This window comes from Talpa occidentalis, unplaced genomic scaffold, assembly GCF_014898055.3.
Source record: "Talpa occidentalis isolate TD23 unplaced genomic scaffold, MPIMG_talOcc4v2.1 talOcc4.3, whole genome shotgun sequence".
NCBI lineage: Eukaryota > Metazoa > Chordata > Mammalia > Eulipotyphla > Talpidae > Talpa > Talpa occidentalis.
Genome location: NW_023603184.1, coordinates 114210380 through 114236426, shown reverse-complemented (window position 1 = coordinate 114236426; position 26047 = coordinate 114210380). Strand labels below are relative to the sequence as shown.

At 38.1% G+C, this 26047-nt stretch overlaps 1 long non-coding RNA gene across 1 annotated transcript; it reads right to left on the bottom strand.

Annotated features, from left to right (window-relative positions):
• Positions 1 to 16649: 16649 nt before the first annotated feature.
• LOC129146647 (uncharacterized) lies at positions 16650 to 25824 on the bottom strand. Its single transcript, XR_008553612.1, has 3 exons — positions 25550 to 25824; positions 24938 to 25012; positions 16650 to 16707 (listed from the first exon to the last, which is right to left on the bottom strand). It is a non-coding gene; the product is annotated as an uncharacterized LOC129146647 (long non-coding RNA).
• Between the last annotated feature and the right edge of the window lie 223 nt (positions 25825 to 26047).

Sequence of the window (26047 nt, the reverse complement as noted above, 5' to 3'; positions counted from 1 at the left end):
AGAAACGCCAAATCTGCCACTCCAAATGATGGAAAATTGACTGCAGCTAGACATAACTCTCTGACCTCTACCTACCACCTAAAAATGTTAGGAGAAAGGCAAACATCCTGGAAGAGAGAGGGCTTTGTTTTGAGTTCTGTAAGAATGTCTGCTACTGCTGGAGATACTGTGGGTGAAAAATAGAGAAACACTCATAGGACTCAATTAATTTGTCAGGGAAATAAACTCTTGCTGATGTAATGTGAGTGCATTTGGCTGCAAGCAGTAGCTCGCTAGACTTATAGGGGCTTCGATGTCTTGAGATTATTCATTTTGCATAACAAAATGCCTAAAGATAGGTTGAACGTGATCGGTATTGAATTGGGCTCAAATCCAGGATCTGGACCAGAAAAGTCTGGTCCTTGTATCCACAAGGAAAAAAATCAATGTCCAAACAGAGTTAGGCAGAAAAGCAAGTGTACTGTCAGATAAGGACAGAAAAGCTTTCTGTACAGAGAGGAATCTTGAACCGGTAACTGCTAAGAGGCAGGAAACGTGCTTATTTGTGACTCTGGGTTGTTCTTTTTGATTGGCAGGGCTCCAAGGCACATTCCTCTCTGGCTGGTTTTGGCCATTTGTCATTAATTGGGGCTAAAGTCTCCATGGCCAGTTGATTGGTTTTTGGTAGACAAAGGGTGCTAATCTTGGTCAACACAGGAATTTGCCCCAGGGGTGGGCAACCTGTGGGAATCCCTGTTTTCCAGGGTTTTATCAAGGCTAAGGCCCCTTCCCCACACTGGCCCTATCTGCCTATATTTCCAAGTTACTTTCTCCTTCAAAAGTACCAAACTAAGAAAATTGAAAAAAAAAAAAAAAATTGGTTTATAGTGCCAAAGAAAGACATTATTGATTATCTGCTTTTTGTATTTGCTGCTGTTTTTACCTCTGATCACTGATGTTGTCAACGATGATTTTCTTTCACAATTATGGATCACATCCTTTATTGGATTACTCCAAGCAATGTAATTACAGGTTGAAATTTTAGTGCATTGTAATCATGAGACTTAACAATCTGTCTTTGGTTTTGCCTTTGGATTCTTTATGTTTTGTATTGAGATACTGTTTGTAGAAATAAGCAAGGATCACCCATGTGAGAGCAAATGGAGGTTATTTATTGAGAGCACCTTACAGCAAGGGAAAATGCTACCATTGTTGGCATCTGGTGGACTCAAAGGTAGGTAGGGGAAGTGAAAAAATTTGTTGGAAAAAAGAAAGTCTTCTGTTATTAAAGGTTGCTGACACAAAGATGATGCAAATGATCTAGGAGCAGTGGCACAGCTTATGTAATTGATTTGGAGAGAATATTTGGGTTTCTCTTTTTGGTCTCCTGAGGTGGAAGCAGGGGCAAAAATTCAGGGAGCTGGCAGCAATTGGCCAAATACTGACTTTTCTGGTTTGATTGCTGCAGAAACTGTGAATTGGCTTATTGATGATGGTTGCTGAGGATTTTAGTCCTATTTCTGCTGTCATATATTGTCTGACTCGTGTCTATTTTTATATTCAGTCTTTGATCCTGATTTAATATTGTGAATATTATGAGTATATTTCCCAAGAATTCAGATAATGCAAATGAGAACAGTGACAATACCAACACCAGCATTACCAAAACATCAAAAAAGAAGGCTAAAGACTGTTATTTTCATGGTAATGTGTATGTGTGTGTGTGTGTTTGTTTGTGTATACACAATGGCACTAGGAAAATAAATAACCCAAACTACTTATTTTGCACAGTAAGAAAAAAGAATTTAGGATTGGACATGGTAAAGAAAGGGGCAGGAAACTACACAGAGAGATAGAATCAAACAAGACAGGCAAGTACTTCTAAATCAATGAAAAGGTTTTTGTCTCCCTGAAAATCTCAACTCTCAGTTAAAAATAGTGATGACTGAGTTACTACAACAAGCACGTATTCTTGTATTGTTTCTTGTGATGGCTCCATAATATTGTGTAAACTTATATTAATTGACTCAGAAACGGAGGCCAATATTACCTTTGGGACAACAAAAGGATAGAAGTGTTAGGGGGGAAAGGATGTCCCAAAGCAAATTCCATACAGTCTTTGTGGACTCCACCCCCACCCCAGGTCAAAGCCAAAGACACTGGGAACTCCAAATCCCATCACCACCAAAGGGAAGGTGGCTGGGACCTGAGGGTGGGGTTAAGCAGCCAGGTGGATACAAAAGGCAGACACGTGGGCTTTGGGGCTCTCTCCATTTTGCAAATCACGTTGGACGCGAAGCTGTTATAGAGCAACCCCGATATTAAACGGGTTCCTGGCTGTGGGTCCTCACCCGCGCGCTTTAAAGGGACTTATAAATACTCTACTACAGACACACACAAAAGGGTTAATAAAAGGTTTATTTACAAGGGAAAAAGAAATAGGAAAAATGTACAACTCAGGGAGAAAATAGGGAAATAAAGTCTTTAATGCGTCCTACCCGATCCGACGACCTGGAAACCCAAAGTCACTCTCTGAGCTGGCCGGATGCTGCGAGCTGGCGGAAAGCCAAAATGGAGAGAGCCCCAAAGCCCACGTGTCTGCCTTTTGTATCCACCTGGCTGCTTAACCCCACCCTCAGGTCCCAGCCACCTTCCCTTTGGTGGTGATGGGATTTGGAGTTCCCAGTGTCTTTGGCTTTGACCTGGGGTGGGGGTGGAGTCCACAAAGCCTGTATGGAATTTGATTTGGGACATCCTTTTCCCCCTAACAGAAGCAGTGGATCACAGTCCCATTGGCCTTTTAGTATAGATTTGATTCTGTTAGTCCTTAGCAAGAATCATGTTTTCTATAGTGGGTCATGTGATATGTGATATCATAGTGACAATAAAACATTCCTCCTTATTCATAGGTACTTTGACTTGAAAAATGTAATGCAAGGTGGGCGGAGCAACATGGCGGCGAGGAGACGCTGCGAGTAAGATCTCCCATTAAAAAAAGTAAATAGGGAGGAAAAGCGGCAGGTCCCAGTGAGAACCGGGACACGGAAGATAAACGGGTGACTCCAGCAAACTGCCCGAAGAAGAAAGTGGCCATAAAAGAGGACGAGAAGGGAGGGAAGCGCAGAACCCTGCTCCCCTCCCCCGCCCACAGAGGCGGCACTCTCCGACCGGCAGAGAGGAGGGAAACAACAAACCAAAACGAACAACAAGAAAAACGGACACAGCAAACGGGACTGTGAGTGGAAAGGAACTATTGCAGCCACCACACCCCGTGAACGGGAGCTGAGGCGAACCCTGCAGGATCCGCCGCGGAGGTGAGCTCCAGGCGCCATTAAAGAGAGCCCCGCCCCCCAGGAGGAGACCAGCCCCAGCACACAGCCCCGGCTGCCCGGTAAGCTTGCGCGGAAAGTGGCGCGGATCCAGACCGGATCGCAGCTGCCCAGGTCCCCGCGCCTGCGACCTAGGCTTGCGGGGAGACGGCGGAGGCCCTCCCTGAGTGAGCAGGAACAAGGCGCCCAGGCAGGGGAGCGGGATTCAAAAGGCGCCATTCCCGCGCCACTGATCTGGGCTACAGCCCGCGTCCTGGAACTGAGGGCTTTGGAACTGAGACCCGGGGCACGAAATTAGGGGCGTGGGTTCCCCACGACGGTGGGGCACAAGGCAGACACAGCACCCCAAAGCCGTTGAGGTGTACCCTACCATCCCCGCTCTGCTCCCTGTCCCACGGGGTGGAAAATCAGCTCCCCAAGGGCTCTAGGAGAGATCTCTGGCGCCACCTAGCGACTTGACCCCAGCACAGGCTCCTGAAGGAGCTAGTGGCCAGCTGGGGAGTTAGCCCACACCTGGCTCCTTCCGAACAAGTAGTCTGAGCCCACAGGGAGAGCGAGCACCCACAGCCGGGGCAGACCAGGCGCGCAGAAGAGTGTGCCTGAGACCAGACGCGCAGGGAGTGTGTCCCACATCACCATTTTAGAACAGGGACATTTCTTCAGTAAAGACTACCTGCAGAAGGCTTCCTCAGGAGCCAGAGGTGAGCAGGGGAAGTTCGCCCACGCCAGACCCCTCTGGCCTGCAGTCCAAGCCCAGAGGGGAGCAGGAACCCACCGCCTGGGCAGACCAGGCGCACAGGGGAGTGTGTCCCCACATCGGCATTTTAGAACAGGGACCTTTCTCCATTAAAGGCTGCTTGAAACTGACAGATGACTCCTGGAAGAACCAGAGGGGAACAGAGAAGCCCACCCAAGATGCCGGCCAGTCCCAAAAACACAGTGTCCCAACGCATACGGCAAATTAGAAAACAGACAGTAGGGAGGAGAAGAACCACACGCAACCTAGCAACTCTCCAGAGAAAAAGCACACCACAAAAAGAAAGCCAGCCCCCAGATTGCAAAGACAATAACTTGGAAGAATTTCTGAGCCTTCCAGAAAGAGAATTTAAAATTGCCGTGATTAAAAAACTGACAGAAGTCATAAAGGAAAACAATGATAAGGGAAAAATAATCAACGATCAGAAGAATGCAATTGAGTCCCTAGAGAGGGAAAACAATGGTCAGAAGAAAGAAATTGAGTCCCTAAAGAGGGAAGTAAAAGAAATGCAGGAGATCAAAGAATTAATGGAAGAACTAAAGAATTCTGGGAAAAGCAATGAAAGCAGAATAGATGAAATGGAAGAACGAATAAGTAATCTTGAAGACACAGAAATAAAAAGAACCAAAACAGAAAAGGAAAGAGAAGTACGAAGGAAAAGAACGAAGAAAGACTTCGGGAACTATCTGACTCCATGAGGAAAGGAAATATAAGAGTTATAGGAATACCAGAAGGAGAGGAGAGAGATGTAGGAACAGAGAAAATATTCAAAGAGATAATTGAAGAGAACTTCCCAAATGTGAAGAAGGAGCTGAAAATTGATATACAAGAAGCAAGAAGAACACCAAACTTCCACGACGAAAGGAAAAATACAGCAAGACACACAATAGTAAAGCTCCCAAGAATCCAGGACAAGGAAAAAGTAATGAAGCTGGCAAGAGGGAAGAAACAGATAACATTCAAAGGAAAACCAATCAGGCTGACATCAGACTTCTCCGAAGAAACACTACGGGCAAGGAGAGAGTGGAGGGACATAGCCAACAGACTCCAAGAAAACAGATGCCAACCAAGAATACTCTATCCCGCAAAGCTCTCCTTCCTCTTTGAAGAAAGAATATGGACCTTCCCAGACAAACAGAAACTCCGGAATTTCATTGCAACTAAACCCCCACTCCAAAAAATACTACAAGGAGTCCTAAAGCCAGAACCTCAGAGGGACGAATAACAATGAAAGAAGGCCAAAAAAAAAAAAAGTTATTAAAAGAATAAATAAATAAAATCAAAGGAAAGACAAACACAATGGCAAATACAGATGTTAACATATCAATATTAACTCTAAATGTAAATGGACTAAACTCTTCAATAAAAAGACACAGAGTGGCAGCCTGGATTAAGAAACAAAACCCAACCTTTTGCTGTCTCCAGGAAACACATTTAGCTACAAAAGATAAAAATAGGCTCAAAGTTAAAGGATGGAAAACAATCCTACAAGCAAATGGACCAAAAAAGAAAGCAGGAACAGCTATACTTATATCAGATAAAACAGATTTCAAACTCAAAAAGATAAAAAGAGACCCCAATGGTCACTACATTATGATCAAGGGGACAATACTTCAAGAAGAAATAACACTCATTAACATATACTCACCAAACGAAGGAGCACCAAAATATATCAGACAACTGTTGTCCTCTCTGAAAACAGACATCAGAGAAAACACATACGTAGTGGGAGACTTCAACACACCACTATCAACAATGGATAGATCAACAAGACAAAAAATAAGTAAAGAAACCAAAGCTCTAAATAAGGACCTAGAGCAATTAGGCTTAACAGACATCTATAGAACACTAAACCCCAAAAAAACGGAGTACACATTTTTCTCAAGCGCACACGGGTCATTCTCCAGGATCGATCACATACTGGGGCACAAGACAAACATCAACAGATACACCAAGATTGAAATCATATCAACCATCTTTTCTGACCATGAAGGCATCAAACTAGAAATAAACCATAAAAAGAAGGCAAGGAACTTTCCTACCTCATGGAGATTAAAAACCACACTACTGGAAGACCATTGGACTAATGAGGAGATCAAAGAAGAAACTAAAAAATTTTTTGAATTGAACGACAAGGAGGACACTAATATCCTAAATGTATGGGATGCAGCAAAAGCAGTAATAAGAGGAAAATATATAGCAATAGAAGCTCACATCAAGAAACAAGAAAGAACGCAAAGAAACAACCTAATCTCGAAGCTCAAAGATCTAGAAAAAGAACAACAAAAAAACCCCAAAACCAGTAGAAGAAAAGAAATAATAAAAACCAAAGCAGAAATAAATGAAATTGAAACTAAAAAAACAATCCAAAAGATCAATGAAACCAAGAGCTGGTTTTTTGAAAAAATCAATAAAATAGACAAACCCCTAGCCAGGCTCACAAAGGAAAAAAGGGAGAAAGCACAAATAAACAGGATCATCAATGAAAGAGGAGAAATCACAACGGACACAGCAGAAATCAAAAGAATAATCAGTAACTACTATGAACAGTTATATGGAAACAAGTTTAACAATCTAGAGGAGATGGACAAATTCCTACAACTCTACAATCACCCAAAGCTAGATAAAGAAGAAATAGAACACCTAAACAGACCAATTACAATTAGCGAAATTGAAATGGTAATAAAAAACCTCCCCAAAAACAAAAGTCCAGGACCTGATGGATTTACAAATGAATTCTACCAAACATTCAGAGACGAATTAGTGCCTATCCTTCACAAACTCTTCCAAAAAATTGAGAAGGAAGGGACAATACCAAACACGTTTTATGAAGCCAACATTACACTAATACCAAAACCGAACAAGGACAACACAAAAAAGGAAAACTACAGGCCAATCTCCCTAATGAACACTGATGCAAAAATCCTCAATAAAATTTTAGCTATCAGAATCCAACAATGTATCCATAAGATAATTCACCACGACCAAGTTGGATTCATTCCAGGGGCACAAGGATGGTTTAACATCCGAAAATCAATCAACGTTATCCAACACATCAACAAAAAGAAATATAAAAACCATATGATAATATCAATAGATGCTGAGAAAGCTTTCGACAAAGTGCAACACCCATTCATGATAAAAGCCCTTGAAATTCTGGGGATACAAGGAACATACCTCAACATCATAAAGGCCATCTATGACAAGCCAACAGCCAGTATCATTCTCAATGGTGAAAAGCTGAAAGCAATTCCATTAAGATCTGGAACAAGACAAGGATGTCCACTCTCACCATTGCTTTTCAATATAATACTGGAAGTCCTAGCCAGGGCAATAAGACAAGAGAAAGACATCCAAGGAATCCAAATAGGAAAAGAAGAAGTCAAACTATCACTATTTGCAGACGATATGATATTATACATAGAGAACCCCAAAAACTCCACAGAAAAGCTAATTCAACTCATCAATCAGTTCAGTAAAGTGGCAGGATACAAAATCAACACGCAAAAGTCAGTAGCCTTCCTATACACAAACAATAAATCTGAAGAAGAAGAAATCAAAAAGATCATCCCTTTTGTTATTGAAACAAAAAAAATCAAATATTTGGGAATAAATCTAACAAAAGAGGTAAAGGACCTATACAAAGAAAACTATAAAACACTGTTAAAAGAAATAGAAGAAGACACAAAGAAATGGAGAGACATCCCCTGCTCATGGATTGGAAGAATAAACATTATTAAAATGGCCATCCTACCAAAAGCAATATACAGATTCAATGCTATTCCAATCAAAATTTCAATGTCATTCTTCAAAGAAATAGAACAATTATTGATGAAATTCATATGGAATCACCAAAAACCCCGAATAGCCAAAGCTCTCCTGAAAAAAAAGAAGGGAATGGAGGCATCAGACTCCCAGACTTCAAACTATACTACAAAGCCATAATCATCAAAACTGCATGGTATTGGAACAAGAACAGACATACAGACCAATGGAATCGAATAGAAAATCCAGAAATAAACCCACAGATTTATGGTCAACTAATCTTTGACAAAGGAGCAAAGAATATGCATTGGAGCAAAGAAAGTTTGTTCAATAAATGGTGCTGGGAAAACTGGGTCGCTACATGCAAAAGAATGAAGCTTGACCACCACCTCACACCATACACAAAAATCAACTCAAAATGGATTAAAGAACTAGACATAAGACCTGAAACCATAAAATATATAGAAGGAAATATAGGCGAAACACTACGTGATTTGCACATCAAAGACATCTTTACAGACACATCACCCAAAGCAGTGATAGTGAAGGCGAAGATAAACAGCTGGGACTACATCAAATTAAAGAGCTTTTGCACAGCAAAAGAGACAATAACAAAAACAAAGAGAAACCCCACCAACTGGGAGAACATTTTTGCACCCAACACTAATGATAAAGGACTGATCACAAAAATCTGCAAAGAGCTGATGAGACTCAACAACAACAAAGAAAATAATCCAGTCAAAAAATGGGCAGAAGAGCTTAAAAGAAACTTCTCTGAAGAGGAAATGCAAATGGCCAACAGGCATATGAAAAAATGTTCAACATCACTTGTCATCAGGGAAATGCAAATCAAAACTACCATGAGATACCATCTTACACCAGTGAGAATGGCACATATTAAAAAAACTAGCAACAACAAATGTTGGCGAGGGTGTGGAGAAAAAGGAACTCTTCTGCACTGTTGGTGGGAGTGCAAACTGGTCCAACCACTGTGGAAAGCTGTATGGAGATTTCTGGACCTACTAAACATAGAGCTTCCATATGATCCAGCAATTCCACTCCTAGGTATTTACCCAAAGGACACAGAAACATCAATTCCAAAGAACACCTGCACCCCTATGTTTATAGCAGCACTGTTTACAATAGCTAAGCTTTGGAAACAACCCAAATGCCCAAAAATAGATGACTGGATCAAGAAGATGTGGTACATATATACCATGGAATATTACTCAGCATTCAAAAAAGATAAACACATGCAATTTGCAGCAACATGGATGGCGCTGGAAGGGATCATGCTCAGCGAAATAAGCCAAAAAGAAAAAGAAAAATACCGGATGGTCTCACTCATAGCAGGAATCTAGAAAACTTAAATAAGGGACCAGGAAAATGAATAACTATAAGAAAGTGAAAATCAAAATCAACAAAAAACTATGAACCAGAGACACTTTTAGGGGGCGGGGGTGGGAGGGGAGGGATTGGGGTCAGAATGGGGGGCTGCAATTGTATGGGGAATATAACAATAAAATTTATTAAAAAAAAAAAAAAAAAAAAAATGTAATGCAGTTGAAACACTACTTTTAATTCTATGAAGATTTTAGTGAAAGTTCAGAAAATATAAAACAAAAGATTGTTGAATCTTGTCCAAATACAAACTGGATTTTGTATCTGTGTCTGTATATTCAACACAAAATGTAAGCATAAATGATGGTAAATTCATTCAATTTGTAAAGTACTTACCAAAGAAGATGAAAAGATCTCCCTGGAAAAATGGCCTGCAAATCCTCAACAACACTAAAAGGGAGCGTAATATGCTTCTCTGTCATTTGGAGGCTTCCATACTGAAGGTTTTCGGTTACTTTTTGATTCCTCAAAAAAAAAAAAACAAAGATGACTGGATCAAGAAGATGTGGTACATATACACAATGGAATATTACTCAGCAATCAAAAAAGATAAACTCATGCAATTTGCAGCGACATGGAAGGGATCATACTCAGCAAAATAAGCCAGAAAGAAGAAGAAAAATACCGATGGTCTCACTCATAGCAGGAATTTAGAAAACCTAAATAAGGGACCAGGAAAAAGACTAATTATAATAAAGTAAAAATCAAAATCAACAAGCAACTATAAACCAGAGACACACTATGGGGGGAGGGGAAGATGAGAAGGGATCAGGGTCAAAATAAGGGGGGTGCAAATTGTATGGGGAATATAACCAAAATGAAAATGCATATATTGTGCAAAAATGAAAAATGATGTAAGAATTATATAAAATAAAATATGTTATATAAAAAAAGAAGCACGTCATCAGATTTTTGACTTTATAAACATAAAATGAAATAGATTCCTTAAGCATGTGCTTATAAAATGATTATCAGTGTTTCTGGATGTAGATATTAAAATGTAAGCTCATCACAAAAACATAATTTCAAAGTATGGGGAAAGAAAAATTTCCTTCTCTTATTTGGAAATATATTGGTAATAAAAATGGTTTAGAAAAAACAGAAATCTATATGTCATTTCTTTAAAGTGTTTGATGATCGTTGAAGAGTCCTCAAGGTACTAAGAAAAGGGTGGGCTGATTACACCTGAGTTTTTCAAGTTTAAGTGTAGTTTGTGACAAAACTCATCCAGAGAAAATGACTCATTTTTAGAAAGAAAACTATTTCAGGATGCAAAAAGATATTACCAATAAAAGGTATTGAAGTTAGACATGACTGTACCAATTTTTTTACTGAAACTTTAACAACTTGGAATTCAACTTTGATTTAACAAATTCAAATCAACTTGGTTTTTAAAGTGATTTTCCTTGAGGAAAGGTAACATGATATGATCCACTGTGATTTGGACAATTTAATACAATGACATTTTAGACATGAGGGCCTAAATGATAAATTTGTAATGCAAAGGACTGGCATTCCAAAACAAACTTGTAGATGAAAATGGAAAACATCTTAGGGGAGTTGGAAACTAACCCCTACACTTCTAAAAACTTGCTTTATTAGCAAATAAAATCACAAATAATCCATGTTCAAACACTTTCATTCAGAGGATATTTACATTAATTTTCTCACATTTGACTGACACCAGGAATCAGTCTACTATGAGCCTGAAAAGAGAAGAGCTGTTTGGTAAAGAGAATTTCATGTTTGACTGTATTAAATTTTACTACTCCGTCATAGAAGAATAGGCATATATCCCAAATCCTGCAGACAATGTAGAGAAGTATTGTTTGAAAAAGTGAACAGAAAATCATTCTACTTTCTCATAGGTCAGGAAAAATAATGGCAATGTCATTTTAAAAATTATTTTAATCACTTTTTGATTTGCTATCTGCTTATATAACTGTATAATTGCAGATATACAACTTCACATTTCAACAAGTCCTCATGCTTTTACAGTAGCCAAGACATGAAATTCACCGACATGCTTTTGCTATTTTTTAATTAAATAAAGTAGTATCTATATAATTATTCTGTATGCTTTTCTTTTAAAATATCCATCTTTTAGACTCGAGAACAAATAAATATATCATTTTCAAACTTTAAATATACAATAAATACCAGTTAAATTGCTATATAAGAGGATAGGAAGAAAATCTTTCATGAATATATTTTCTTCATGTTACTTGTTTAACTAGTCTTAATTGTTCATTAAGTTATTATTCACTTTTGTCACTGGTAACTAGATATTTTGCTGTTCAGTTTATAGAATTGATATAGCAGAAAAGAAAATAAGTAAATGTCTACTGGCTTATTTTGATTAATAAATAATACTTTTAAAAATTTTTATTTATGCATACAAGAGCTAGGGTACAGGCCAGAGATGTGGAGGGTGAGAGGATCCACCAGAGACAGAGTGGAGAGCAGAACAGGTGGACTAATTGAAATACACTGCTGAGGGGAGCAGCGAGGGACACAGGAGACATCTGCTGTGCCATGTGGGTTGCTCTCTGGCCGGCCGGGGATCGAACTCAGACTGCAGAGGCTGCAGACTGCTTCATAGTGCAGTGCTTAACCCCTTGCCTCCATCAGGGAGGCCCAATAAATAATACTTTTATAACTGAAAATTCATACACGTCTATGTGAAAAGTTTTGATAATACCACTTAAAAAACTGATTAGACTATACTTAGAGAACCCTAAATTTCCATTCTTTTGAATACATTTTTAATTTATTTATAAATGCAAAGATCATAGTAAATATCAGTAAATTATTGCTTTATTAAAACGATACAAACCACAACAGCATATATGTGAATAAATCTTTGTTCTTTCTTAGAATTTACTTTAAATATTAATTTTCCTTCTATTAATTTCTATCTTTTGGACTTTCCATTTTTATTTTCATATAATAGATATGATTAGTTCTTTCACCACAAAGATTGCCTTATTATCTCATTGTTTGGATTAAGATACTAAAAATTCTTTGCAGGCAGTGTTCTAAGACTAGTATTTAATGGTCCATGTGTGATTCTGGATTAAATCATTGCCATCTGTTTTTATGAGTATCTCTGTTATACTTGCTTCTAGGTCTCTTTCTAAGTAGCAAAGAAAAACAAACAGATTTGAAAGAGCAATTTGAATGTCCCTTCACATGCAATGCAGTATTTCCACATTTTAAGTAGCTCATGTTTTCAGTCTCCAAGTTAACAAATTATAAAAAAAAATAGCTATCAATATTATAGGATTTATTACATCTCTCTTAAGCATTTATGCTGAATGTCTTCGGGAACTGTAGTCATAACAACTGAAATGAAACTATACAGTAAATGCTTCTTCAAACGTTAACAATTTCACTATTTGACAACTAAATGCTAATGATTTCCAATGAGAAACAATCACCAAGTTCATTCCAAAAAATGCAGAAGCCAAATAATTCCAGGAAGAATTATGATGACATTTTTGATTGGGCTATTACTCCCGGCTAAATTAAGATGCAGATGAAATTATTCTTATTATTTTTCTCTCAGCTATCTTAGAACTCTCATGTGTCCCTAGTATTTATATACTGCTAGTAGAGCACAATAAAAGAACAGAGTTTGAAAGGAATGCAGGAAACAGACAGCCTTGCAATCAGAAGATAACCCTTAAAGACACAGACCTGTCCCTTCCTGTCTACCTGATCTTAGCAGAGTCATTCTTTGAGTTTGAATGATATTATCTACAACATGGAGATAATAATTCTTAATACATACAAATTTTGAGAGGAATAAATGGGATTATACTTGTGAAAATGCTTAATGTGAAATCAGGCAACTGGATATATAAAGCATGTTCATTTCTATAGTCTCAATTACTCACTATTCATATTTTATTATTATTATTATTATTATTATTATTATTATTATTATTATTATTTCCTAGATCCAAGTCCAGTTCTAAACTGGCTTTGTTCATTACTTCTTTTCTCTAGCTTCACTACAGGTGAACTACTGCAGGTAGTTTTTTCAATCTTCCTTCTGTTCTATAGAAAGAAGAATACTCTAAAATATTCTAATTTTCCATTCTCTGAAACTCAAAATTTCTGTCTTGATGCTATCCTCTTCTTCTCCTCAACCCTTTCTGCCATGTCATTCTTTGTTTTCCCCCTCTGGGCTTGGTGAATTTCTGCTGTGTAATTCTTCAGAATTCTTGGATCCTGCCTTTAGCAGTCTCTGGATAAAGAATGAAGTCTTTGTCTTAACCCTTTAAGTGTCTCCTAATATAAATATCACCTACTTTGTACCTCCTGAAAGCTTTCCTGGCTAGTTCCTTGTATCTAAATCTCTTTTCTTTTATTCTTCAGTAAAGCTTTCCTAGATTCTAATTAATGTCCAAGAGTAGGGCTGTCCTAACCATAAAGCTATGTACTTTTATATTTAAGTATAAACTAATTTTAGTAGTTGTCAGCATCCTCCGGTGACAAACTCCTCTGTCATTTTCATAACCACCATTTTTTCTCCTGAAAGAGAAAATAAAGTTTGTTTCCTCTTAAGGCATTCATTCTTTCTTCAAAAATAATTTTTGAGCATCTTTTTATTCAAATCTTGTGCTAGGTTGCCAGTTGTTAAGTTGAAATAAATAAAACACACAGTCCTTACTCACAAGGGGTTCTCAAACCAGTAGGTAATTTACTACCAGTTAATTTTTTATTCTACTTGATAAAAATGTGCTAGAAGCAATCACAGAACACTATGTATAGAAAAGGGAAATTAATCCAGAAAACTTCAGGAGACAACTGAAAATACATTAGTTTAGAGAAAAGGTGGGGAAAGGCCATTAGAGGACATTACCTGGAAACACATGACAATGTGTGAGAGGTTAGGTCTCACATAAAAGAATTTATAAATCGCTCAGTGAGTTTTTGCAGAAAGAACATTTGAAATGTTAAGAAATATTTATATGTTTTTAGAGGAGAGACAGGGAGGGTTGAAGACAATAATGCCCATTGAAGTCATTCAGTTTGAAGAATTGCTAAGCATATTTTTTGATTTGTACATTCACTATTTAATTCATCTTTGTCTAAAATTGTCTCCTCTTTATTTCATTCCCCTTTTACAATCAGATCATCTAATCTACACTGTGTTGCTATTGACTTGAAATGGTAATGCATTCTTTCTCCAGTACCAATTACTGCATAGTTATATCTCCTGGAAATGTCAATGTTTTAACACATTCATATAATGTATACTAAAGGTATATCTGCATGAGGAATTGTTTTAGGCATTAGATCTTTTCTAACACTATGAATAACTTCTGCTTCCTAAATCTGTCAATGTTGTACCTTTAAACACAGCAGGTCAGGGCCTCCCCAGTGGCACAGAGGGTTGACGCAGCTCTGTGAAGCTGTCTGCAGCCTCTGCAGTGCTGGTTCAATTCCTGGCCAGCCACGGAGATTCCCACATGGTGTGGCAGACCTCTCCCATCATGCCCGCTGCTCCCCTCATCAGTGTATTTCTTCAGTCTGCCTGTTCTGCTCCCTGCTCTTTCTCTAGTGAGTCCTCTCACCCTCCCGCACCTCTGGCCTGTGCCCTAGCTCCTGTATAAAAATAAATAAATCCTAAAAAAAAGTATTCTAAAAAAAGATTAAAAAAAAAACATAACAGGTCAGATCCAATTTGCAACAAGATGCAGTCATCTTATACTTACAGACTGAGCTTTTCTTTAATAATCAGTTGTGAAACTTATAAGTTTCATATTATACATGGATTTAGTAAAATGTTATAATTTTTGTTAAATGTATGTATATTTATAATTTGTATCTTCCAAGGATTTTATCCTTTCCATCTAAATTATCAAATATGTGGTCACAGAGTTATCTGAAGTATTACATCATCATGTTTTTAATGCTCATGAGTTTGGTATTCATGTTTCATCTTTCATATATGATATTGCAGTTCATGGCTACAAATTTACCAATTTTATTTATCTTTTCCAAGAAATAGTTTTGAGTTTTGCTGATTTTCTCTATTGTTTGCTTTATTATATAGTGATGTGTATTGTTTCTTTGGCTCTAAGAAAACAAATACACAAAAATTTGAGAGGGCAAGTCAAATGCTTTCATGATCTAAAATGAACTATGCAACATGTATGTGAACATGAATGCACATGAGAATGGATGAGACTAGAATTGCCAATGCATGCATTTAACTTAGTAGAGAATACACCATTCTGTCTTACATAACCCACTTTAATTTTAATTCATTCATTTATTCAGGGATTACCCAATTATATAAGGAAATCCTACTATAGTTCTGATACTCTTCTAATGGCACTCTCTGGCAAACAGGCAGCCTATCTATGAAAAGATGGATATTAAATTCTAGTATTGAGTAAAGAAACTATAAGGAAAGGAAAGATATAAAAATCAAATATTAATAAGTGCTATGAGAAAAAAAGTTAAAAAAATGTGACAGGTAGTGCTAGCACAGCGCTATCTTATAAGGCTGGTATTGGGAGGTCTCCCTGATAATATTAGAGCTGAAGAACAACTTAATCATGTACATTAATGAGTAAGAATATTTCAGGAGGACAAAAAGTCAAGTTAATGAGATGGAGAAAGCCTGGAACATCATAAAGTAGGTGGTTCCAAAAAATGTACTAACATTCACTAAGATGAAAGATGAATATTTAGTAAGACAGCATGTTAGAGTAAATCCTTTGAGAAAAGTCAAACATTTAGAATTCAATTCCTATTTCCCAATTAGTATAGAAATGTGATAGTTCTTTAAGCTCTGGCATCTGCATGATATAAGAGCATTCAATGATAAAGTAAGTCCACTTGGAACCCAATGTAATCATTGACATAGTCTCCTTTCATTGTCCTGTAAGGTTAGTTATCTTAAAGATTAGATGGGTTGAACTCCATGATATCTGCATAGAATTTCACTTTGTTTTTTCCTTTACTCTAGGAGCTCAGTAGTTCTCAAACATTGATATGCATAAACATTGCTACATATAATTGTGCATACAACATTAAGTTAGAAAGACATTATGTGATAGAAAACAAGAATTTGTATAATACATGATAAATGAAGTATATTCTGTCTTTGCAAATGTATCCTTATTTAAGTTGCATCACCACTATAGTTGATTGAAAAGGAAAGCACATCTTCTGAGATAGCATAGAAATTTGTTGCTTATGATAACTTTAAAATACACATTTAGGGCCCCCCTGGTGGCATAGGTGGTTGAGTGCAACACTGTGAAGCTGTCTGCATGCAGCCTCTGCTGTGCGTATTTGATCCCAGCCAGCCGCAGAGATACTCACATGGCGCGGCAGACCTCTCCTGTCTCACCCGCTGCTCCCCTCAGCAGTGCTTTTGGTCTGTCTGCCTGTTTCCCACTCTGTCTCTGGTGAATTTATCTCACCCTCCTGCACATCTGGCCTATATCAGCTCTTGTATGTATAAACAAACAAACAAACAAACAAACAAATAAATAAATCTTTAAAAAATACATATTAAAATTAAATAACCAGGCTATATCTTTATAACATTTTCATAGAAATATGAACACATGTTAATGTATATGTTTTAATTTATTAAACAATAGTTAAATATTAGTAGAAAAGGAAAAAAAATCAGTCAGTACTTTAATACAGTTTACAATTATATATTCAGTAATGCTATACAAATTTCCTGTCTTGGTCAATGCTAACTAAACCAAAAATATAATATCTTGGTGATTCTATTTAATAGATTCATGCAATGTTTAACTTATCTCTATTTAAAGTGAGAAAATTTCAATTTTATTACAAGGGTCAGTAAGCATAGATAATGTCGCTGATATGTCTTAGAATGTGTTACGGTGCAGGGTAAAATGCAGACAAGAAATCTGTCTCACTTTATTTAGCCATGTTTCATTCTTCAGTGGGGAAGCATATTTTTTCAATGGATAGTGAGATCACATTTGATCACAAGATGATTTATGTACAGATGAAAGTAGTGATTTAAGTCAAAAAATAATTGTGTATTTTTTCTTTTAAATAATTAATGGAGGTATTGATTTTACACATTTCAATCTATTGAGCCAAAGAAGTGTTCATGAGTGAGAAGGGGAGATGTGAAGTAGATTATATCTTTTTTTTTTTTTTAATAATAAATTTTATTGTTATATTCCCCATACAATTGCAGCCCCCCCATTCTGACCCCAATCCCTCCCTCCCGCCCCGCCCCAAAAAAGTGTCTCTGGTTCATAGTTTTTTGTTGATTTTGATTTTCACTTTCTTATAGTTATTCATTTTCCTGGTCCCTTATTTAAGTTTTCTAGATTCCTGCTATGAGTGAGACCATCCGGTATTTTTCTTTTTCTTTTTGGCTTATTTCGCTGAGCATGATCCCTTCCAGCGCCATCCATGTTGCTGCAAATTGCATGTGTTTATCTTTTTTGAATGCTGAGTAATATTCCATGGTATATATGTACCACATCTTCTTGATCCAGTCATCTATTTTTGGGCATTTGGGTTGTTTCCAAAGCTTAGCTATTGTAAACAGTGCTGCTATAAACATAGGGGTGCAGGTGTTCTTTGGAATGGATGTTTCTGTGTCCTTTGGGTAAATACCTAGGAGTGGAATTGCTGGATCATATGGAAGTTCTATGTTTAGTAGGTCCAGAAATCTCCACACAGCTTTCCACAGTGGTTGGACCAGTTTGCACTCCCACCAACAGTGCAGAAGAGTTCCTTTTTCTCCACACCCTCGCCAGCATTTGTTGTTGCTAGTTTTTTTAATATGTGGCATTCTCACTGGTGTAAGATGGTATCTCATGGTAGTTTTGATTTGCATTTCCCTGATGGCAAGTGATGTTGAACATTTTTTCATATGCCTGTTGGCCATTTGCATTTCCTCTTCAGAGAAGTTTCTTTTTAGCTCTTCTGCCCATTTTTTGACTGGATTATTTTCTTTGTTGTTGTTGAGTCTCATCAGCTCTTTGCAGATTTTTGTGATCAGTCCTTTATCATTAGTGTTGGGTGCAAAAACGTTCTCCCAGTTGGTGGGGTTTCTCTTTGTTTTGGTTATTGTCTCTTTTGCTGTGCAGAAGCTCTTTAATTTGATGTAGTCCCAGCTGTTTATCTTTGCCTTCACTATCACTGCTTTGGGTGATGTGTCTGTAAAGATGTCTTTGATGTGCAAATCACGTAGTGTTTCGCCTATATTTCCTTCTATATATTTTATGGTTTCAGGTCTTATGTCTAGTTCTTTAATCCATTTTGAGTTGATTTTTGTGTATGGTGTGAGGTGGTGGTCAAGCTTCATTCTTTTGCATGTAGCGACCCAGTTTTCCCAGCACCATTTATTGAACAAACTTTCTTTGCTCCAATGCATATTCTTTGCTCCTTTGTCAAAGATTAGTTGACCATAAATCTGTGGGTTTATTTCTGGATTTTCTATTCGATTCCATTGGTCTGTATGTCTGTTCTTGTTCCAATACCATGCAGTTTTGATGATTATGGCTTTGTAGTATAGTTTGAAATCTGGGAGTGTAATGCCTCCATTCCCTTCTTTTTTTTTCAGGAGAGCTTTGGCTATTCGGGGTTTTTGGTGATTCCATATGAATTTCATCAATAATTGTTCTATTTCTTTGAAGAATGAAATTGAAATTTTGATTGGAATAGCATTGAATCTGTATATTGCTTTTGGAAGAATGGCCATTTTAATAATGTTTATTCTTCCAATCCACGAGCAGGGGATGTCTTTCCATTTCTTTGTGTCTTCTTCTATTTCTTTTAACAGTGTTTTATAGTTTTCTTTGTATAGGTCCTTTACCTCTTTTGTTAGATTTATTCCCAAATATTTGATTTTTTTTGTTTCAATAACAAAAGGGATGGTTTTTTTGATTTCTTCTTCTTCAGATTTATTGTTTGTGTATAGGAAGGCTACTGACTTTTGCGTGTTGATTTTGTATCCTGCCACTTTACTGAACTGATTGATGAGTTGAATTAGCTTTTCTGTGGAGTTTTGGGGTTCTCTATGTATAATATCATATCGTCTGCAAATAGTGATAGTTTGACTTCTTCTTTTCCTATTTGGATTCCTTGGATGTCTTTCTCTTGTCTTATTGCCCTGGCTAGGACTTCCAGTATTATATTGAAAAGCAGTGGTGAGAGTGGACATCCTTGTCTTGTTCCAGATCTTAATGGAATTGCTTTCAGCTTTTCACCATTGAGAATGATACTGGCTGTTGGCTTGTCGTATATGGCCTTTATGATGTTGAGGTATGTTCCTTGTATCCCCAGAATTTCAAGGGCTTTTATCATGAATGGGTGTTGCACTTTGTCGAAAGCTTTCTCAGCATCTATTGATATTATCATATGGTTTTTATATTTCTTTTTGTTGATGTGTTGGATAACGTTGATTGATTTTCGGATGTTAAACCATCCTTGTGCCCCTGGAATGAATCCAACTTGGTCGTGGTGAATTATCTTATGGATACATTGTTGGATTCTGATGGCTAAAATTTTATTGAGGATTTTTGCATCAGTGTTCATTAGGGAGATTGGCCTGTAGTTTTCCTTTTTTGTGTTGTCCTTGTTCGGTTTTGGTATTAGTGTAATGTTGGCTTCATAGAACGTGTTTGGTATTGTCCCTTCCTTCTCAATTTTTTGGAAGAGTTTGTGAAGGATAGGCACTAATTCGTCTCTGAATGTTTGGTAGAATTCATTTGTAAATCCATCAGGTCCTGGGCTTTTGTTTTTGGGGAGGTTTTTGATTACCATTTCAATTTCGCTAATTGTAATTGGTCTGTTTAGGTGTTCTATTTCTTCTTTATCTAGCTTTGGGTGATTGTAGAGTTGTAGGAATTTGTCCATCTCCTCTAGATTGTTAAACTTGTTTCCATATAACTGTTCATAGTAGTTACTGATTATTCTTTTGATTTCTGCTGTGTCCGTTGTGATTTCTCCTCTTTCATTGATGATCCTGTTTATTTGTGCTTTCTCCCTTTTTTCCTTTGTGAGCCTGGCTAGGGGTTTGTCTATTTTATTGATTTTTTCAAAGAACCAGCTTTTGGTTTCATTGATCTTTTGGATTGTTTTTTTAGTTTCAATTTCATTTATTTCTGCTTTGGTTTTTATTATTTCTTTTCTTCTACTGGTTTTGGGGTTTTTTTGTTGTTCTTTTTCTAGATCTTTGAGCTTCGAGATTAGGTTGTTTCTTTGCGTTCTTTCTTGTTTCTTGATGTGAGCTTCTATTGCTATATATTTTCCTCTTATTACTGCTTTTGCTGCATCCCATACATTTAGGATATTGGTGTCCTCCTTGTCGTTCAATTCAAAAAATTTTTTAATTTCTTCTTTGATCTCCTCATTAGGCCAGTGGTCTTCCAGTAGTGTGGTTTTTAATCTCCATGAGGTAGGAAAGTTCCTTGCCTTCTTTTTATGGTTTATTTCTAGTTTGATGCCTTCATGGTCAGAAAAGATGGTTGATATGATTTCAATCTTGGTGTATCTGTTGATGTTTGTCTTGTGCCCCAGTATGTGATCGATCCTGGAGAATGATCCGTGTGCGCTTGAGAAAAATGTGTACTCCGTTTTTTTGGGGTTTAGTGTTCTATAGATGTCTGTTAAGCCCAATTGCTCTAGGTCCTTATTTAGAGCTTTGGTTTCTTTACTTATTTTTTGTCTTGTTGATCTATCCATTGTTGATAGTGGTGTGTTGAAGTCTCCCACTACGTATGTGTTTTCTCTGATGTCTGTTTTCAGAGAGGACAACAGTTGTCTGATATATTTTGGTGCTCCTTCGTTTGGTGAGTATATGTTAATGAGTGTTATTTCTTCTTGAAGTATTGTCCCCTTGATCATAATGTAGTGACCATTGGGGTCTCTTTTTATCTTTTTGAGTTTGAAATCTGTTTTATCTGATATAAGTATAGCTGTTCCTGCTTTCTTTTTTGGTCCATTTGCTTGTAGGATTGTTTTCCATCCTTTAACTTTGAGCCTATTTTTATCTTTTGTAGCTAAATGTGTTTCCTGGAGACAGCAAAAGGTTGGGTTTTGTTTCTTAATCCAGGCTGCCACTCTGTGTCTTTTTATTGAAGAGTTTAGTCCATTTACATTTAGAGTTAATATTGATATGTTAACATCTGTATTTGCCATTGTGTTTGTCTTTCCTTTGATTTTATTTATTTATTCTTTTAATAACTTTTTTTTTTTTTTTTGGCCTTCTTTCATTGTTATTCGTCCCTCTGAGGTTCTGTCTTTAGGACTCCTTGTAGTATTTTTTGGAGTGGGGGTTTAGTTGCAATGAAATTCCAGAGTTTCTGTTTGTCTGGGAAGGTCCATATTCTTTCTTCAAAGAGGAAGGAGAGCTTTGCGGGATAGAGTATTCTTGGTTGGCATCTGTTTTCTTGGAGTCTGTTGACTATGTCCCTCCACTCTCTCCTTGCCCGTAGTGTTTCTTCGGAGAAGTCTGATGTCAGCCTGATTGGCTTTCCTTTGAATGTTATCTGTTTCTTCCCTCTTGCCAGCTTCATTATTTTTTCCTTGTCCTGGATTCTAGGGAGCTTTACTATTATGTGTCTTGCTGTATTTTTTCTTTCGTCGTGGAAGTTTGGTGTTCTTCTTGCTTCTTGTATATCAATTTTCAGCTCCTTCTTCACATTTGGGAAGTTCTCTTCAATTATCTCTTTGAATATTTTCTCTGTTCCTACTTCTCTCTCCTCTCCTTCTGGTATTCCTATAACTCTTATATTTCCTTTCCTCATGGAGTCAGATAGTTCCCGAAGTCTTTCTTCATTCTTTTTGCTTCGTACTTCTCTTTCCTTTTCTGTTTTGGTTCTTTTTATTTCTGTGTCTTCAAGAGCACTTATTCATTCTTCCATTTCATCAATTCTGCTTTCATTGCTTTTCCCAGAATTCTTTAGTTCTTCCACTAATTCTTTGATCTCCTGCATTTCTTTTACTTCCCTCTTTAGGGACTCAATTGCATTCTTCTGATCGTTGATTATTTTTCCCTTATCATTGTTTTCCTTTATGACTTCTGTCAGTTTTTTAATCACGGCAATTTTAAATTCTCTTTCTGGAAGGCTCAGAAGTTCTTCCAAGTTACTGTCGTTGCAATCTGGGGGCTGGTTTTCTTTTTGTGGTGTGCTTTTTCTCTGGAGAGTTGCTAGGTTGCGTGTGGTTCTTCTCCTCCCTACTGTCTGTTTTCTAATTTGCCGTATGCGTTGGGACACTGTGTTGTTGGGACTGGCCGGCATCTTGGGTGGGCTTCTCTGCTCCCCTCTGGTTCCTCCAGGAGTCATCTGTCAGTTTCAAGCAGTCTTTATTGGAGAAAGGTCCCTGTCCTAAAATGCCGATGTGGGGACACACTCCCCTGTGCGCCTGGTCTGCCCCAGCGGTGGGTTCCTGTTCCCCCTCTGGGCTTGGACTTAAGGCCAGAGGGGGTCTGGCGTGGGCGAACTTCCCCTGCTCACCTCTGGCTCCTGAGGAAGCCTTCTGCAGGTAGTCTTTACTGAAGAAATGTCCCTGTTCTAAAATGGTGATGTGGGACACACTCCCTGCGCGTCCAGTCTCAGGCACACTCTTCTGCGCGCCTGGTCTGCCCCGGCTGTGGGTGCTTGCTCTCCCTGTGGGCTTAGACTACTTGTTCGGAAGGGGCCCGGTGTGGGCTAACTCCCCAGCTGGCCACTAGCTCCTTCAGGAGCCTGTGCTGGCTTCAAGTCGCTAGGTGGCGCCAGAGATCTCTCCTAGAGCCCTTGGGGAGCTGATTTTCCACCCCGTGGGACAGGGAGCAGAGCGGGGATGGTAGGGTACACCTCAACGGCTTTGGGGTGCTGTGTCTGCCTTGTGCCCCACCGTCGTGGGGAACCCACGCCCCTAATTTCGTGCCCCGGGTCTCAGTTCCAAAGCCCTCAGTTCCAGGACGCGGGCTGTAGCCCAGTTCAGTGGCGCGGGAATGGCGCCTTTTGCACCGCTCCCGTGCCTGGACGCCTGGTTCCTGCTTACTCAGGGAGGGACCTTCACCTCAGTGAGGACCTCCGCGCATCTCCCCGCAAGCCTAGGTCGTCTCCCAAGCCTAGGTCGCAGGCGCGGGGACCTGGGCAGCAGAGATCCCGGTCTGCACTTGCTTTTCAAGCGCTCCAAGCACGCCGCTTTCCGCGCCAGCTTACCGGCAGCCCGGGCTGTGTGCGCGTCTCCCGGGGTCTTTGTTCTTCTCTAATGGCACCCGGAGCCGTTCGCTCACCGCCGCAAGAATCCTGCAGGGTTCGCCTCAGCTCCCGTTCACGGGGTGTGGTGGCTGCAATAGTTCCTTTCCACTCACAGTCCCGCTTGCTGTGTCGTTTGTTCTTGTGGGCCATTTTGGTTTGTTGTTTTCCTTCTCTCTGCCGGTCCGAGAGTGCCGCCTCTGTGGGCGGGGGAGGGGAGCAGGGTTCTGTGCTTCCCTCCCTTCTAGTCCTCTTTTATGGCAACTTTCTTCTTCGGGCAGTTTGCTGGCGTCACCCGTTTATCTTCCGTGTCCCAGTTCTCACTGGGACCTGCCGCTTTTCCTCCCTATTCACTTTTTTTAATGGGAGATCTTACTCGCAGTGTCTCCTCGCCGCCATGTTGCTCCGCCCCTCCCCCTAGATTATATCTTAACGTTGGCTTTGACAATTAATTTTGCTTGTTATTTTTGCTTTAACTTAAACATTTATTTTTCACAGGAAGACATTTGCCTAGTCTGTAAATTCTGTGGCGTCACACAGCTCAAAAGAGATGTGGTGGCATCATGAGTCTCTACAACATCTGCATGTTTAGCAGACGGAAATGATTGCCGACTCCCTGGGGACTGTCAATGGCTCTCAAGTGACCTACCATCTCCACTACATGGTATTGGATTAGCGATTCACCTCATAAATTTTGCATTTACCGCTGCTGAAACAGTGCCATCCATATAAATAGATACTCAAGAATGATTCACAAATTGAAGTAATTATTTTCTCATTTTGGCTATATAGTTAAACTTGATAATTGTTGTGTTCAGATAGGAATGATATAACTGATAAACATCTGTTCCTTTATGTAAGCTACCAAAACAAAAGAACACCCAAACTTTGTACAGTAAGTCTTGTATTGAACAAATAAACATTAGCTAATTATTTTAATTTCATTTTTAAAATAATAAGTCATTTTACTAGCAGAAGAAACACAATTTTTATAGATTACTATAGCATAAACTTTAATCATCATATAAGAACTAACAATGTTTAAATATACCTGGTCATGGAAAGAGTTCAATCTTCTTTGTTAGTGTCTTGCATTTTTCCATATAAATTAATAATGATCAGAGAATTGTGACACTCTTCATGTTCAAAGTGATTTTTAACTATTAATAAATGTTAACATATCTATAATATAATTAAACATTAAGGGATGTGATTAAGAAGGCTCATGAATCAGTTAATTTTTGGGCATCTGTAAGGACTTACTATTACATAAAGATGAGGTTGTTCTAGCAATGAAGAAAGTCATTTCACAATATTTTTTTATGCGTGTTACTGAAAATGCAAAGATATTCATTGTTTCTTATCATTGACATTAATAAAAGCAGAGAAAATATAGTACATATTTTATGCTTGTAACATTAAGATTTGAATTTATTTGAGAATAGAGTTCAAAGATTTAAGAAATAGATAAGTGGTTAGCTTACCTTTTTTTCTTCTTTTTTTAAAGCATATCGATCATTGTTCTTGGGAACATTAATTATATGTGCTTTGTGTGGGACCTGGAGAAAGACAATGAAATATTAATATCCCAAGTGTATCTACAGTGCAAGAATCTAGGTGGTTGGGAAGACATATGCATTATTTAGATAAAAGCAGGTCAACAAGTATCTGCTTAAAATTTTTTTGTTGGGTTACAAAAGTTTTAAAGTCTAAAATATTTCAGCCCCAATGGAATAATATACAATTTCTATGTCTGTATAAAGACTATCTAATGGCAGAACTAATATTACTTTCTTTCTGGGGAAAAAAAAAAAAACAGTTTTGCCTTTACTCAGTTTGAAGGCCTTTGCTTAGAAGATTGTGGGAGCATGGAAGATCACAAGGTCAACCTATTGAATATACTACTGGTAAAAAACAACAACAACAAAAAACCTGACAAGACTTCTGAAGATTACTAGAAGAGAGTATAACCAAAAAATTAAGCCTCCTCTCACCCCATTACCACTTTAAGATTAGCACTGTATTAATTTCCTATATTGCTATAATGAATTACCACAAACTTGGTATTTTAAAACAGCAAAAATACATTGTCGTACACTTTGGATGGTTGCCAGGGCCTAATTCCAAATGTCAACCGAGCCACACTTCCTGTAAAGGCTCTGGAGAGGGGATTCTTTCTTGTTTCTTTCAACTTCTGGTTGCCTCAGGTGCTCTTTTATTTGTGGACACATCTCTGCAATCTCGGTTTCCATGTTCACGTTGTTTCCTCCTTGGTGTCTCTTCTCTGTTCATTACTTCTATGGACATTTGTCATTGTATTTAAGAGTGACTAAAATAGTCCAGAATGATGTCATCATCTCAAGATTCTTAATTCAATTATATCTGCAAAAAAATCTTTATCCAGATATAGTAACATTTGCAGGTACTGAGCATAAGGATGTGAACCACTTGGGGGCCACCATTCAGTCTACTACTGTCTATCCACAGGTTCCCTCCCAGCCCCTGCAGTTGCATCAGCCCAATGCACAAAATGCATTCATCCCATCACAGCACTCCCCAAGGTTCCAACTTATTATAACATTAACTAAGTTCAA